Source organism: Choristoneura fumiferana, chromosome 18 (assembly GCF_025370935.1).
Source record: "Choristoneura fumiferana chromosome 18, NRCan_CFum_1, whole genome shotgun sequence".
Classification (NCBI taxonomy): domain Eukaryota; kingdom Metazoa; phylum Arthropoda; class Insecta; order Lepidoptera; family Tortricidae; genus Choristoneura; species Choristoneura fumiferana.
Genome location: NC_133489.1, coordinates 2,037,660 through 2,054,723, shown reverse-complemented (window position 1 = coordinate 2,054,723; position 17,064 = coordinate 2,037,660). Strand labels below are relative to the sequence as shown.

Here is a 17,064-nt window from a genome sequence, read left to right as displayed (position 1 = left end):
CTGCTGCAACACGCGCACTGCCCATTGCCATTGGGTGCGCGTGTTGCAGCAGCCGCTGAGTCGCGTTGCTCCGAAGACGAAGGGCTACGGATCAGCCCGAAACATGTCGAGCTAAACTCGATTTAAGACGTGAGTTATCCGGGTCATTATATTTAATACACTTACTCCTTGTTCCACATACTCTTGCCTCAACGTCCTGTTGCTTGACGCGGCTGCAGTTTGCACATAGCTCATGAATAAATGCATTCCATCAACTGGCCATTTCGCCATGCATAATATTATAACCGCAGCGTTGCAATACTTTTCTAAAAGGCAAGGCCAACAAAACCGTTAATTAACTACCCAGTTAACGCGCTCGTTAAATTTGGCGTTCAACTACATTGAAAATACAAACTGAAATATAGATGCACAGAAAAAACAGAAAAATAAGACCATCACTGGGAATCGAACCCAGTCCTCGGTAATCCGTACCGCGTGCTATACGCTACACACTGATGGTCACGTACCGACACGAATTTCCCTATGCACCTAATATCTCAGCTTGTGTTTCTTACTTAGTCACTTAAGCAGCGACGCTAGCGACATCTATGCCGTAAGCCCTCAAACTTTTTCGGCATTCCTTTGGAACTAACCGCTCACCCGGACAAGAGATACGGTTTTACGGGATGACCGTAAAAGTAAAAATTTGGAATTGAAATAAAAAATACAAAAAGATTCCAAAAAACCAATCTTAATTCAACTATATTGCTGTAATTTAGAAGTTAATCTCGACAGTTAAATCTATACCATGAATGTAACAGACGTGTGAGTACAGTCAGCAGTCGAAATGTGTTTAAAATAACCCAACTGTCGAAAACGCCGCATAAATACGCCTCTACAAATAATTTACGCCGACGCTATCGAGTATGGTTACTTTAAACTCATGGTAGTGGTACGAAGGGCAGGCTCACCACATGTTAAAGTAGGTATGTATGTCGCACAGTCGTAGCTGTGTTATACGTTTTTTTTTATATAAGGGCAAACGAGCACGATACTTACTAACGTACTTACTTATAAACGTTTTTCGAACTCGGTACCATTACCATGAGTTTACAGTGACCGTACTCGATAGCGACGGCGTAAATTATTTACATTTACAGAACAGAAGAATTAGTACAATTCTCCATACAAAATTTACGACGTCGCTATCGAGTACGGTCACTCTAAACTCATGGTAGTGGTACTGATGGGAAACAATCACCGCCACCCATGGACACCTGCCAAAACGAAGGGTATCACAGATTTTAAAGATCCCTAAGCTGTGTATATATTTATTGTTGGCCTATCTGTACGAAAACGGTGGATTTGGTTTTATAACTGTAATTAAGCCTTGAATAGTCTTGATTAGTCAAACAAATCATAGGTCAGGCATATAAGGCTACTTCCGTAACTTAATGATAGCGATATTGACATCTTAGGTGGCCTCGGATCACGCCTGGGGTTACCTGCAGCTAGGGATACCCAACTGTGTGTTGACCTATGGCATGGCATCCGTAAATAGCAAGAGAATACCCAGAACCTATACTCAACATCATCATCATGTCAGCCGAAAGACGTCCACTGCTGGACATAGGCCTCCCCCAAGGCGCTCCACTCAGACCGGTCTTGTGCTTTCCGAATTAACCGCGATCCCGCGATCTTAACCAAGCCGTCGCTCCATCTTGTTGGAGGCCTACCGACAGCTCGTCTCCCGGTCCGCGGACGCCATTCGAGAACCTTTTGACCCCATCGGCCATCAGTTCTGCGACTTGCGAGCAAGTGCCCCGCCCACTGCCACTTCTGTTTCGCAATTCTTCGGGCTATGTCGGTAACCTTAGTTCTACTGCGGATATCATCATTTCTAATTCTATCCCGCAGAGAAACCCCGAACATAACCCTCTCCATAGCCCTCTGGTTGAGACTTTTAACCCATACTACGAAGTGCAAAATTCGAACTTCGTATTTTGCCGTCCCGCTTATGCTTATATTATTTAATACGAAGTGAGAGGGACGGTACGATACCAACTTCGATTTTCCAATTTCGTAGTAGCACCTCAGAGCCGGATTAAGCCAGCACGGGGCCTGTAGGAAATTTTATCATGGGGTCCTTGATTTGCTTCAACTCTATCCATCCATGCGAAAGTGTGTGTTCGTGCTTGACTGTTTGTATGTTTGTCAGTCTTTCACGCCGAAACGGAGCGACGACTCGACGTCATTTTTGGCATAGAGATAGTATTTTATTGTATTGTAAAACTCTTTTCTCAAACATGATATGAAATATTGACATGTTGTGTGCGTGACCTCAACTCTGGTAGCACTACCTATACTGGTTTTAAATTAATTTAAAGTCTAGTTCAAGCAAACCAAGACCGCAGACTTATGTCTAGTATATATAATAGTCGAAAGCCGCAAAGCAAAGCCGCGGACGAAAATACAGACAGACATGGCGAAACTATAAGGGTTCTGTTTTTGCCATTTTGGCTCCGGAACCCTAAAAATGCAATGCTTATGAACATTACATAAATTAAACGAACTTATATAATTCTCCGTATCGTAGTTAAGGCTTACAACATTCACCAATTTTAGACTACTAGGTACAAACAGGTTATTAAGTTCAACTCACTTCTAAAACGCTGTTAAAAATCCATGTCACTTTAATCCAAACTCAAAACACACTCGTGCTATTTTCGAGTCACCACTCAGACTAAGACACTCAACAAAAACTTTTCACTTTTTGACTCAACTTTTAAACTTCGAACTCAAACGTCGTGCGCAGAAAGTAAGCGCGCTACGTGCGCAGCCGCACCTGTCTCGCGAGCGACTGCCGAGCGCCGGTCAAGGACCTACCTCTACCTGGCAGGCCGGAAGGGCCGCCATGCCTTACTTGTCATGGGCTTGCGCATGGGATCAGCAACTGGTTTAAAGAGAATCAGGCTGCATTTCCACCAGAGATGTGCGGGGATATGTTGCGAAAGAATGTGTTTCAATCATAAAGGCGCGGCCACATGCAAATCGCTCAACGCTCGTTTCCAACGTCAAATCTAGTCACGTGACTCTTCTTCTTAAATTTAAGAGCTATGCTCTTGTCGGTGGAGTAATCGCCACTCCGCACGGTCTTTGGCCAGCTGTTTGACTTCCTGATACGACAAGACACCCGCCCTTTCCTTCACCTGGTTAAAATAGGTCGGTCTGGTCTTCCTCTACCTCGTTTTCCTTCTATTTTGCCTTCCAGTAGGTTAAGAAAGAAATTGTCGTGTCGTATCAAGTGTCCTATGATATTTCCCCTTCGGCAATTTATGGTCTCCAGTAACATTCTTTTTTCTTTGACCATGGTAAGAACTTCATCGGTTTTCCGTTCTGTCCAGCTAATCCTTTCCATTCTCCTCCAACACCACATCTCAAAGGCTTCTAGCCACGTGACATAAAGCGATAAAGCTGAAAATGTTGAGCTTTATCGCTGGAAAAAACCCCTTCAATTGCGGAAAAAACACTTATTTTTTTTCATTTGCTCTAATTTCTTTTATTTGTACCACTGCCACGACTGCTAAATGAGATTAAGAAATCAGCTTCCAAGACCAAGATCATTCCTGCAAGTACCATCTTGTCGCTGCTGTTCGACGCGGTGACTTGACGCTACTTTTTTTGAGTCGCAGGAAATTCAAAATCACATTCCAAATGGGATCACGTGACCAGATTTATCGCTGCAGACGAGCGACGAGCGACTGCATGTGACCGCACCTTTACAGATACATTTACTCAGTTTAATACATCAGTGCATTTACTCATTCAAATCGGTTGAGCCGTTTTAGAAAAATATCGTAGTTTAAATTGACAATGTATGTATTACATGTGTGTATGTATGTAAACTTTTTTATTGTACAAAAATGATGAAATGATTTATGGGTGAAGACCAAAAAGTTGCACGTAGATTTAATTTCCATTGTGACACTAAAATTATCCATACAAATTTGTATGGATAATTAATGCAGCTTTAACGATGTGCAACTTTTTGGTCTTCACCCTTATTATACATAAATGATGATGGAATTATTACAGGAAAAATGTTATTATAATATTAATGATTTTTTAAATAGTTTCTAAGTGTCTTGAGTACTTGATTAATTTTATCATTATTATTGTATTGGATATAGGGATCACTCAATTCAATTATTTTTCTATTAGATTAAATATTATTATTGACAAATGAATTTGTACGCCTAAAGGCAAAACATGACGAACATTATTGTAAACCTGAGACCATTATGTAGGTAAACCAACTCATGTTTTACAAATCAATCATCTTATCTTATCTTATCTAAAAGACAAGTAATGAAATACAATTGACAAACTTTGAGATGTAGGTACAAAGGCGGACTTATCCCTTTAAGGGATATCTACTCTACCAGTCAACCTTTAAGTAAAGTTATCACAGACTAAGGTACGGAACCCTGGCAACTGATGTGATCCCGGACGGAGTTCAAAACATTGTGTATATTTTCTAACAGCTCTGTTAGTGGTGTTGTGAACTTATGAATTGAATCATAACCGGTCCAGATAAACAAGCGAGTGCCAAGATCGTCATAACACGACTTGTATGTACGTGCAGAATGTAAAAACAGTCGGCGCATTGACTTTTCACCTTTTGGTGTATGTACAGTCACCGGCAATAATATCCGCCACAGCGGAGCGTGCAAAAATATCTGACACGTCCTGCCGGCCCTAGAAATAGAGTCATATTAGATATTTATGCACGCATAGTCAAAATACCACGCACAGGACTTATCACGCTAACACACTCGAGTAATATTTACCTCAATGAACTAAAAGAATTTCCTTGCTCACCCGCGACCTTACGATAGCTAAGCTTATGCAAAATATGCGTGTTCATGCAGTTCCTCCACCTCCACACTGTAAGAACACACACAAATCACACAAACCCATCTATCATCACCACACACTACTGACGCGTTTCGAACTCAACCAGAGCTCATCTTCAGAGTGACACAACCGTACACCATGCTACCAGTTGTTAGACTTAAGGGCAACACACACAGAAAGCGTGCGCGGGTCGGGTCGTGTCCGCCGCGTGAGCCGCGCGGTTCGTTGTATTCACACAGAGCTATCGATGTTGCCAGTTTAGTGACTTAGTCCCTAGAAGTGACGACTTTTGCTTAAATCTTAGCGACCGCAAAAAAGTTTTGACGTTTCTGCTTTAGGTATCTGGCGACTTTTGGAGTACAAATTAAAACAGTTCTAGAACCAATAATAGATACGACATTTTGTCAACTCGACACAGAATTATACAGTGCCGCGAGATATATGTGGAAAACGACAAACGCGCTTGCGCACCAAGGTCAAACTTTATTTACTTACTTAATTAAATCCAATTTATGTAATGATGGGCGATGGATGAAATTTTTAAAAGTGGCTGATTTTTTTTTATAGACAGGAATAAGCTTATACTAGTCAATGGAAAAAATAACAGATTTTTCTGTAGTACCTACCAATTAATTAAAAAAATAAAATAAATAAAAATTATTCTCGCCTAAATGAACTAGCTACTGCGCATGAATACGGTTTTTAGGGTTCCGTAGCCAAAATGAAAAAACGGAACCCTTATAGTTTCGCCATGTCTGTCTGTCTGTCAGTCTGTCTGTCCGTCCACGGTTTTGCTCAGGGACTATCAATGCTTCAAAGCTGTAATTTTACATAGATATACTTATTATGAAAACTATCCCACAAAATGGTACAATGAAAAATTAAAAAAAAATTTTTTTGGGTACCTCCCATAGAAAAAAATCCTTACTTTAGTAAGGGGTTTTTTTTCTCATCCAACCTATAGTGTAGGGTCTTTAAAATAAAAGCATTAGGGGGTTACTAAGACGATTTTTCGATTCAGTATTTTTTTGCGAAATATTCAAATTTAAAGTAAACATTTTCATTAAAAACGAGTTTTAGGGGTTTTTAAACTTAAGCTTTAGGATAAATATTTTTGAGAGTTGGTAACACTGCGCTCGGCTCGCGCTGTTTGTGACGACGGGCGACGGGCGCGGGCCCGCGCACGACCGCGCCCGCGCCGCGTTCTGTGTGAAGGCGTCCATATACCGCCATGCAAATACGCCCGTCGCGGGCCGCGCACGACCCGCGCCCGCTCTCTGTGTGTGTTGCCCTTAACGAACCACAACCACCGTTTTAATTTGTCACTGTAACTCCCAAGTACCCACATACGTTTTATGAACAAAACAAAACTACCCAAAATTATTAATAAATTTTTTAACCGTCCTTCAAAACTACCTTGATTTTTATTTATTTACTGTCAAGGCATGTTTTATTAACCCATTGCTGAAATTAGATCCAAGCCGTAGCATGGAAGATGAAACTAACGCGTCAGTGTAGTGTGTTGGTGGCGATAGATGGTTTGTGTGATTTGTGTGTGTTTTACAGTGTGGAGGTGGAGGAACTGCATGAACACGCATATTTTGCATAAGCTTAGCTATCATAAGGTCGCGGGTGAGCAAGGAAATTCTTTTAGTTCATTGATATGGACCTTCGCAAAGTAACGCCGGTGGCCTAGTGGTTTGACCTATCGCCTCTCAAACAGAGGGTCGTGGGTTTCAAACCCGGCTCGCACCTCTGAGTTTTTCAAATTCATGTGCGGAATTACATTTGAAATTTACCATGAGCCGTGCATGGAAGGAAAACATCGTGAGGAAACCTGCACAACCTGCGAAGCAATTCATGGTGCGTGTGAAGTTCCCATCCGCACTGGCCCTGCGGGGAACTATAGCCCAACCTTTGTCCTGAGAGAAGGCCTGTGCCCAGCAAGGACGTATAAAGGCTGAGATGATGAAAGTAACGCCTGATTCAATAAATATTTACCTCGACGTTTCGGCAACATTACAGTGGCGGTCACCGTAGACTACTCATACACTACTACTCGTGAGTCGTGACCGCCACTGTAATGTTGCCGAAACGTCGAGGTAAATATTACTCGTGTGTTAGCGTGATAAGTCCTGCGTGGTATTTTGACTATGAGTGAAAACCACGAAAGTTTAAGACATTATATTTATTTATTTATGCACGCTTTATTGTGTCAGATATTGGTGCTCGCGACTGTACTCGTACTACCTATTACTTATTATGTGGTATGCGTTAGGTTTTTGATTATACATTTAGTTATATTATATACCTACTTCCTAGCTGTTGCCCGCGACTTCGTCCGCATAGAATTCATTCCTCTATCAAACTAAGTATAATATATTCCGGGATAAAAGCTATCCTATGTCCTTCTCCGGGACTCAAACTATCTGTACCTAAGTATACCGAATTTAATCTGAAGTAGTTCAGTGGTTCAGACGTGATGAAGTAACAAACAAATAAACCAAAAAACAAACGAACAGACTTACAAACTTTCGCATTCATAATATTGTTGGGATTTATTATTATTATATTCATTTGATAGGAACTTGTTTAAAAATTGTGTTCGAAACAGCGCCATCTATAGTTCATCTGCTGAACTAGATAGCTTGCTAATTAATCAAAATGATCGATGCCCGTTGACATTCATGAACCTCAGCAGTTACAAAATAAAACACAATGTGGTGGCGCTAGTATCGCGCATTGCAATCGGCATCGGAGTAAAAAGTCCAAAAAATCAACCGGTCTCTCATTTCGGGCACCCAACTTTACAAATTGATAGACCACTTATTTGGCTGACGCTACCTACACATATTACAAATTTAATATTTTTTTTTTTTTTTTTTTATTTGACTGGATGGAAAACGAGCAAGTGGGTCTCCTGATGGTAAGAGATCACCACCGCCCATAAACATCTGCAACACCAGGGGTATTGCAGATGCGTTGCCAACCTAGAGGCCTAAGATAGGATACCTCAAGTGCCAGTTATTTCACCGGCTGTCTTACTCTCCACGCCGAAACACAACAGTGCAAGCACTGCTGCTTCACGGCAGGATTAGTGAGCAAGATGGTGGTAGCAATCCGGGCGGACCTTGCACTAGGTCCTACCACCTGCAAAATGCTAACATAATGCTAGCATAAATATTATTAAAACACTAGCGTTTACCCGCGGCTTCGCACGCGTAAATCATTAGATACAGCAGTTAGATAGATAGATAAAAAACTTTATTCACAAACATGCCATGACAATTCTACATAAACACAGTTGAATTGAAATTCCGGGATTTTATTAAATTTTCGTGGGAATTCCCTAAAATTACATCGTGGTTTTTATTGACTTTAAATTATAACAACCATGCCAAATTTCATGACTAGACCCAGCGGCTGTTATTTCAAGATCTTATCCCTATCCGTGGGAATATCGGGATAAAAAGTAGCCTATGTGTTATTCCAGATGTCCAGCCATACGTACCCAATTTCATGACTCTAACCCCAGCGATTGTTATTTCGAGATTTTATCCCTATCCGTGGGAATATCGGGATAAAAAGTTGCCTATGTGTTATTCCAGATGTCCAGCTATACGTACCAAATTTCATGACTCTAAGCCCAGCGATTGTTATTTCGAGATTTTATCCCTATCCCGTGGGAATATCGGGATAAAAAGTAGCATATGTGTTATTCCAGACGTCCAGCAGCCTACATACCAAATTACATGACTCTAAGCCCAGCGGTTGTTATTTCAAGATTTTATCCCTATCTATAGTCCATTCAGGATAACATTGGACTCTAGAAGGTCACAGAAGAAGGGGTTCTAAACATTTTTTGTGAAGTCGTAATAATGATGATGATGATGATGATGAATAAAAGAAGTAATAAGACGAAGTCATAATTTTGTTTACTTTGTAAGTAGATTAATACGTAATGTACTTAAAAAATAACACAATATTAATACGTAATTCTCTACATAATATTAATTTAATTTATATATATACATAATTTAATAACTGTTTCGTGGACTCATCCGCTCTCATTCCATTTAAAAATATTCTACTCATAGTTTCTGCTATAAAGTTCAAGCTTTTTCCATTCCAAATTTCATCAAATTTGGTGCAGTGCTTTAGTTGTGAAAAGTTAACTATTCTTATATGATTAAAGGTCATCACATTTTAATCCAAACTGGCGATCAAAAAACTATAAATAATTTCCAGTAACTTTCTTGAGTTAACAATATTATAAACGTTCTGTTTCTTGCAGAATGTTCTTTACCACTGCCTCTTAAGCTATTTTATAGGAAGACGTTTCTGTTTTTAACTAAATAGGAAAAGTTTTTTATCGTTTTTAAATTATGATATGAAAAATATCAAAGTTAATCTCGTTAATATTAATGGCCAGAGAAGCATTCTGTATACAGCTTAACTCGTTGGTTCAATTTGGTAACTTACTTAAATATATTACAGAAAAATTGACTAAAATACCTACTTCATCTACCGTTTTTCTGTAATAAACAATAATATTAAAGAAATATAATAATAACAAAACAATATAGCAATTTTGTTAAATTAATTTTTGCTTAACAATAGTCTACTGAAATATTTTACAAAAACCGCATTGACCTTCGACCTAGGTTTAAAAAAGTGACTATCATTTATGAATTGTAATTTTTTTCTATTAATTTTAGTAACCGATTTTTTTTATTTAGCACATCTTTTTTCATTTACTTACATATATATACATTTTCTACTTTCCTTGAAGTCGAAATGAAAAGCAGTATTTAACTCGGGAAAAACCAATATGATGATAAGGTGACAAGTTATCTCGTGTGATATTTGTTCTTTTATTCCCTTGTTTAACAATCTACTCTATTTGCCAATCAGCGTTTAGTACGGGGTTTTGCAGATTTATTAAACCACATGCAATTGTGACAATCTCGTCTAAATATTTTAGATGTTTATGGTTCACCACTGCATGTGGTTTCAACATGTGAAACTCTTGTACTTTTTTTATCACCCTTTCAATGTTAGCACTAAGAGGAGATATTTCATTAGTTTTAATTACGTCTTCTTTTGTTAATTTACTGTACGATCGAACGCTTGGTGGGCAAAGAAGCTTTACATTTTTGGTGCTCAACAAACATTCAATTTCTTTAAAACCTCTGCCGGCCATAATTACGGCATTCGGAGGAACAATATCAATTAAGCCGCTCTTGCAGGCGATGGCTTTATCTGATATTCTTCCACCATAACCTTTGGATATGAATGCAATAAAGCCAACTGCAGTACATGCTATCAAATATTTTACGGTATTGCAAGATTTATTTTGCGATCTAGTCTGCGCTCGTCTAAAAGCTTTACTGGGTTTTTCTATTTGGATCTCAAAGCAGTCTATAATCATTTGGACCTTGGAGTATTTCATTCTTAACATCAGTGGCAAGTTTTTCTTAATTTCATATAAACTTGGCAGATAAACAATATTTTGCAAGAATGTGGCTAACATATAGACATTTTCTTCAAATAATAGCCTTATAGTACACCTTGGTATTTCAAATTCATCACTCATTTGAATAAAAGTGTCATTAGTTTTTATTTTAAATAATGTTATAATAATATCAAGTGGCAAGCATGAACTTTCTTTTGCAAGTAAATCTATTGCCCACACATAGTTTTTCGGCAAACCTAGATAAATTTTAGGTTTACTTGCTATCTTCGCCATTAGATGGTTTCTTCCATGTTTACCCGCATACTTAGTGTCACTTGAATTATCACTTTTCTTTTTTGATTTTAGTTTGACTATACCAAAGTCAACCGCAACCTAAAACATAAATTCAAAGATGGACATTATTTCATGTTCATATTAGTGGCGTTATCTGGTAAAAGGTACCTTGTTGTCGGTTCTAGTTTCCGAGATAATCGCGCTTGAAGTAAAATGTCGAAAAAAATCATTTTTTCTTTTTTTACTCTATATTAATAAGCAGGGTCTAAATTTTAATTTGACAGAGACACAATTTTTTAAATCGATTTTTTATGAGGCAAAACATCCCTTAAAGTTTAGTAAAAAAGGTACCTTAGTGTCGGTGCCGCTCTTGAATGCTTTCTGTGCGCTCGGTATCGGTTTGGAAGACGTGTCGGACGTCGGTACTTTGTCGACGAGTCATCATCATCATCATCATCCTAGCTATACGTCCCACTGCTGGGCACAGGCCTCCTCTCAGAATGAGAGAGCTTGGGCATTAGTTCCCACGCGGGCTCATTGCGGTGCTTGTCGGCGCGTAAAAAACGTCAAGAATCATCATAAAATGCGTTTAATTAGAGTAAGGTAAATCATCAATAACTGGCCACCCTTAGGCGGTAGCCAGTTAGGCCCTTATTACACTAGCGATTTGAGGGCGAGTTGAAAGCGAGGTGAGCGCGCAGCGAGTTCGCTTCGAGCGCGTAACGATTTCACCGCGAGAATGAAACGATATCGCCGCGAGTGCGCAACGATGTCGCTGCGAGTTCGCTGCGTTAGCGCCGAAGACGCCCTATTTATTATACGAAAGTCTACAATATGGCGTTTTTGGGGCTAAAGCACCGAACTCGCCATGCGCTCGCAGCAGCGACATCGTTGCGAGCTTGCGGCGAAATCGTTATACGCTCGCAGCGAATTCACTGCACGCTTGCCTCGCTTTCAACTCTCCCGCGAATCGCTAGTGTGATAAGCCCCTTATTGACGATTTACGCCAATTTGTCTTTTTTTTATTCGACTGGATGGCAAACGAGCAAGTGGGTCACCTGATGGTAAGAGATTACCACCGCCCTTAGACACCTGCATCACCAGGGGGATTGCAGATGCGTTGCCAACCTAGAGGCCTAAGATGGGATACCTCAAATGACAGTAATTTCACCGGCTGTCTTACTCTCCACGACGAAACACAACAATGCAAGCACTGCTATTCACGGCAGGATTAGCGAGCAAGATGGTGGTAGCAATCCGGGCGGACCTTGCACAAGGTCCTACCACCTGCTGGTCTTTAGAGGTTGATTTATAGTAATATAATAACGATTAATAGTGACAACTACAAATCAAAAGCATTTTTTTAGATCTTATTCTTAACTATGTCACTAAACATTTTACGTCCGACAATAAGGTACCTTTTCAAATACGTTAATCATTTAGTGTGTTGAGACAAAATTATAGGTTTTTGGTAAGAGTTTTAATACTACAGTATTCTTAAATTAAGACTATTAAAATTAATCGTAAGTTATTAGTCGTTTTCAAATGATATCACTTCATAATCACTAAATATTTTACCACCGTCGATAAGGTACCTTTTAGAAAATATATAGTGATTGTACCAACTTTTTACTAAACTTTACCTTGAATTTTGAGACTGAAAAAACTAGTTTTTTAAGATTTGTTGAGTTAATTTGGTCTTATTTGGCTATGTTTTAGCGTACTAAATATAAAAGTTTGTTGATTTTGACTGCTTAATTAAATTTGTAAACAACAAAGTTATTTTTGTTATTTTTTTTTATATAATAAACAACGTTAATTCAAAACGGAGTAGTTCTTATTTAGTGTCCATTTACGCATAATATTTTTTCCTTCGATAAAATCCAATGGAAATATACTATAAATAGAAAAAAAAAAAAAAACCATCAACCTTTTTTTTACTTTATGCACTTTGGCAAGGTAAACTATAGGAAAATCGTTGTCCAATTACAAAATTGTTCTTGAAACCTGAAAGCCCGTACAATCTACTCCTCAAATAGCATGTCATCTATGTAACTTCCAACAATAACATACTTTTATTGGGTGTATAAGTTTGAATTCGATTTTCTCATAATCACCTTTTCTGGCTTTTGAGCTTCAACATTTTTTAAAAAAATATCTGTTAAACCTACATGCATGTTTCTTACATGGTTCGATAGCTAAATGTATGTAGATTATGGGGATATCAATAACTCAATACCGACAACAAGGTACCTTTTCCCAGATAACGCCACATTATATTGGTAATCAACAACACGATCGAATAGTATCAGTATTGACGACGAATGACCTATCTATTGTTACCGTTATTTCAATAGTATCCAGTTACATCTACACATATATTACTTACCCATTTTAATAATTTGGTTTTTATAAACAGCTGAGCTTACCCATAATATTTTTTACATAAGCAAGATTGCAAGATATAAAGGTGTGGCAGAATAGCATTTTGTATCCAGTTATCCAATGACATACTGATCAGCAAAAAATCTGATCGTCAAAATGTATGCAGTAATAGGTAATTTTGTTCGTAGAGTGGGCTAATAAATGCTATTCTGCCACTCGACTTAATATTTTGCAATCTTGCTTCGTCGTCGCTATTGCAATATCGCATTACTAGCATTTTCAATAAGGTACAAGTTTCATTGTCAGAACAGTACAATGTTAGTACTGTTCTGACAGTCAAAATTATACCTTATGGAAAAAGCTACTTACGCGGTGTTGCAGTAGCATCGACGTTATACTAATCGTTAGTATTGAAATAGAGGTCACTATCGATTGTACAAAAATATCGATTCTATCGATAGTTTTCCTAATTTTCTATTCAATACTATTGTTAGTATCTGTAGTTTATGCATTATTATACTCAAGTCCAAAATGAGGCGAACTAGATTGACAACTGAAAATGTTACCAGACATAGCAAAAATAAATAGGCATAGGAATATGACGATACAAAGGACAATAGGCCAATTTGTATGGGCACTGTCCACCCACCAACAGAAATGAAACATGTCTCATTTAATATATCTTGGCAACCTGATGATTTTTTACTATGACAAGGATCGCCCCATGTTTGGGGTATCTTTTAGTTTTACCTATAAGGTAATTTTTTTTTTTTTCATTAGACACTTGACACCAATCGATCTAGTCCCGAACTAAGCAAAGCTTGCACTATGGATACTAGGCAACGGATAAACATACTTATATAGATAAATACATACTTAAATATATATTAAACATCCAAGACAACAAGCATTCATATTATTCATACAAATATCTGCCCCGGCCGGGAATCGAACCCGGGACCTCAAGCTTCGTAGTCAGGTTCTCTAACCACTTAGCTATCCGGTCGTCATAATGTATCGTACGGTCGTACCGGTCGTACGTATCGATCGTCACATTATATTAAATGATCATGTTCAAAAAGGTTGTCATATTGTTAGTAACATAATGTTTCTGTAACCTTCTTCCTGTAACTCAATGAAATGAGCAAAAAAACCCATACATAGGGCAATCCTCGTCATGGTAAAATCATCAGGTTGCCAAGATCTATTAAACGTTAAATGAAACATGTTCCGTTTCTGTTGGTAGGTGGGGACATTTCTGCCCATGGCCCTTTATTGATATAACCTTGTGTAGACGCGGAATGAAAATGTTTATCACTTTTGGACCTTATTTCCATAGCTTTAGGCCTGAAAACGACAAAAAGGGTAACAACAAATAATAATGTAACGAAAATTTCACAATAACGGAAACAGTTCCAAGGGCTGACACTCTTTCCCGGCCCGGATAACACCGACATGGAAATACCGGCCCTGTTTTTTGTGTACACGCCCATAGAAACTGACAGGAGCTTCTATGGGCGTGCACACGAAAAACAGGGTCGGTATTTCCATCCCGGTATTATCCGGGCCGGGAAAGAGTGTCACCCATTCCAAGCAAGCCGATGGCAGTTAAGTCGAATGAGATATATGAAATGTCAATAAAACAAAATGGCGGATGGCGTCTTCCCCGATGTTCAACATTTTTTTCGAAATCCTTCAAATAAAAGATTTCTTTTATTATTATTTTGTATTAAGTTTTCTCTAACATCAATATTTTTTTTATATCGATATTACAGCAATGGTGTAACTGTGGCAACATTTGTGTGTAATGAACTGTCAAGTTGGTTCACCTAATTCTGGACTATTGATAGGGCTATCGATATTATATGACATTATGGCCTTTAACGTTTTATACTTACGTGATTCTCACTCATAGTCAAAATACCATAAACGGGACTTATCACGCTATTTTTACACGAGTAATATTTACCTCGACGTTTCGGCAACGTTACAGTTGCTGTGGTCACGAGTAGGTAAATATTACTCGTGTAAAAATAGCGTGATAAGTCCCGTTTATGGTATTTGATTATGGCCTTTCACCAATTAAAGCTATTGATTGAAAAACCATAAATTTTTCAGCAACACTACGCAAAAAGAGCTAGACTCGAAAATTTAAAAATGGATTGTTACTTACTCGCGGTGTAGGTATATTTTTCAGAGTGGCACTCAATTTAAGCCTTGCCCTAGCGCCAGCCAGATAATTCTCATAGTTTTGTAAATCCTCTTTCACCTGTAAAAATTATTTTTTAAATAATTACAATCAAGATAAAAATATGATGTCTAGGCACTCAAATGCTTTTTGTTCTTATTTTGCTCTTATTTTGTTAATGAATAGAGTTCAACTGAAAATTCAAAGCATGTGAGTGGTTATTACGATACAATTTTTTTAACATAGTTTTGGGCGTGTCCAACACGCTCTTGTCCGGTTTTTTTTTCTAAACCTTTACTACTTTTTCTTTAACCCTATTTCGGGCGTGTCCGACACGCTCTTGGCCGGTTTTTTTTTCTAAACCTTTACTACTTTTTCTTTGTCCCGGTCCGAGTCCCCACACTTATGGCAACCCTAACCTAGATGTTTATTACAATACCTAGGTATGGTACAGTCGAATGCAAAAATATATATACGGCCATAGCATCAAATTATGTAAGTCAACCTTATGTTTAGTAGCATAGTTGTATAGATATTTTTGACATACATACATACATAAAAATCACACCTGTATTCCCAAATGGGGTTGGCAGAGCACACAAAACGTTACCGCTTCGGAGCCACTTTTAGCAATTTTAGGTCTTAAGTTTGACAAAAACGGTACAATAGTGACAGGTTGCTAGCCTGTCGCCTACGGTGTACCTTAACCTATGTCCTCAGTCGCCTCTTACGACATCCATGGAAGAAATGGAGAGGTGTTATTCTAACCCGACACCACACGGGAATATTTTTGACGTCTTGGTAATGTATAAATATTTATTGCACTTGAGACTTGACTGTACTTGTTGTTACAATATGGATCATATAAAGTAGTGGTCTTGATATATCATAGACTTTAAAACAAGTAACTTACGTTTAAATGATCTTCACAACAAAGAAGTTTTTTTTTCTTAGGGCAGTTCCGACCCACCAGTTGGCACCAATTTTCTGTCAGTTCTTTTCTAATGCAAAAGAATTTCAGACCAGGTTTCTTCACACTGGTATTAGTGCATGCCGGAATGAAACATATTTTGTTTGTCCGTGGTTGATAGCCTTCATCGTCCAAACTCATATCGGCTGATTTCAAGGTCCAGTTTCAGTTCCGTGGGTCGTAGTAGCTTTCAAAATCGAATCCAGTCAAAAGCGAGTGTCGTCGTCAAAGTAGGCAATATCAAGGGCCCGACGTGAATAAGCAACAGTCGTAAGATCGAGATTATATCCAGAAAGAAACACGAGAACTCGAACGTAGAGGTTATGTTTATGTTTGTGGTCGTTTCGCTTCGCTAACGCTGTCACTCACTGTCACGCTGTCAGTTCACCACCAACTTCAATTTTTTTGTTTTTGGCAACCGGTCGCTTTAGGTTAGCAACCACTACTGCCAATAGTAGGGAGCCCATGAAGGGGTTTTGCGTTTTAAGCGCGTCAGAAAACCATATAGGGGAAATTCTTGCACCCTGTAATGTACCCCTACCATATGAACCCTTAATCCTTAATTAAAAAAACAACCCTTAGAAAAACTCGACCGCATCAGATTAAGACAAGGTAGGTATGTAAGTTAATTACATGGAGAAAAGTATACATTTCAATAATCTGACTAAGATCTGACGATATGAGCGTAATAAAAAAAAATCGAGTCACAAAATCACAAAGTTGTAAAAAAAAACACCTCGAAATAGTCTGGCCTGCTGGGCTACTACGAAACTCGAAACTCGAAGTTCGTGTCGTGCTGTCCCTCTGACACTTACACTATTTAATACGAGAGCGAGAGGGACCGCACGACACGAACTCCGAATTACGAGTTTCGTA

At 38.5% G+C, this 17,064-nt stretch overlaps 1 long non-coding RNA gene across 1 annotated transcript; it reads right to left on the bottom strand.

Moving 5' to 3' along the window:
• Window positions 1-8,809: 8,809 nt before the first annotated feature.
• LOC141438250 (uncharacterized) lies at window positions 8,810-17,064 on the bottom strand. The gene is made up of 3 exons (XR_012452464.1): window positions 16,132-17,064; window positions 15,204-15,299; window positions 8,810-10,744 (listed from the first exon to the last, which is right to left on the bottom strand). It is a non-coding gene; the product is annotated as an uncharacterized lncRNA (long non-coding RNA).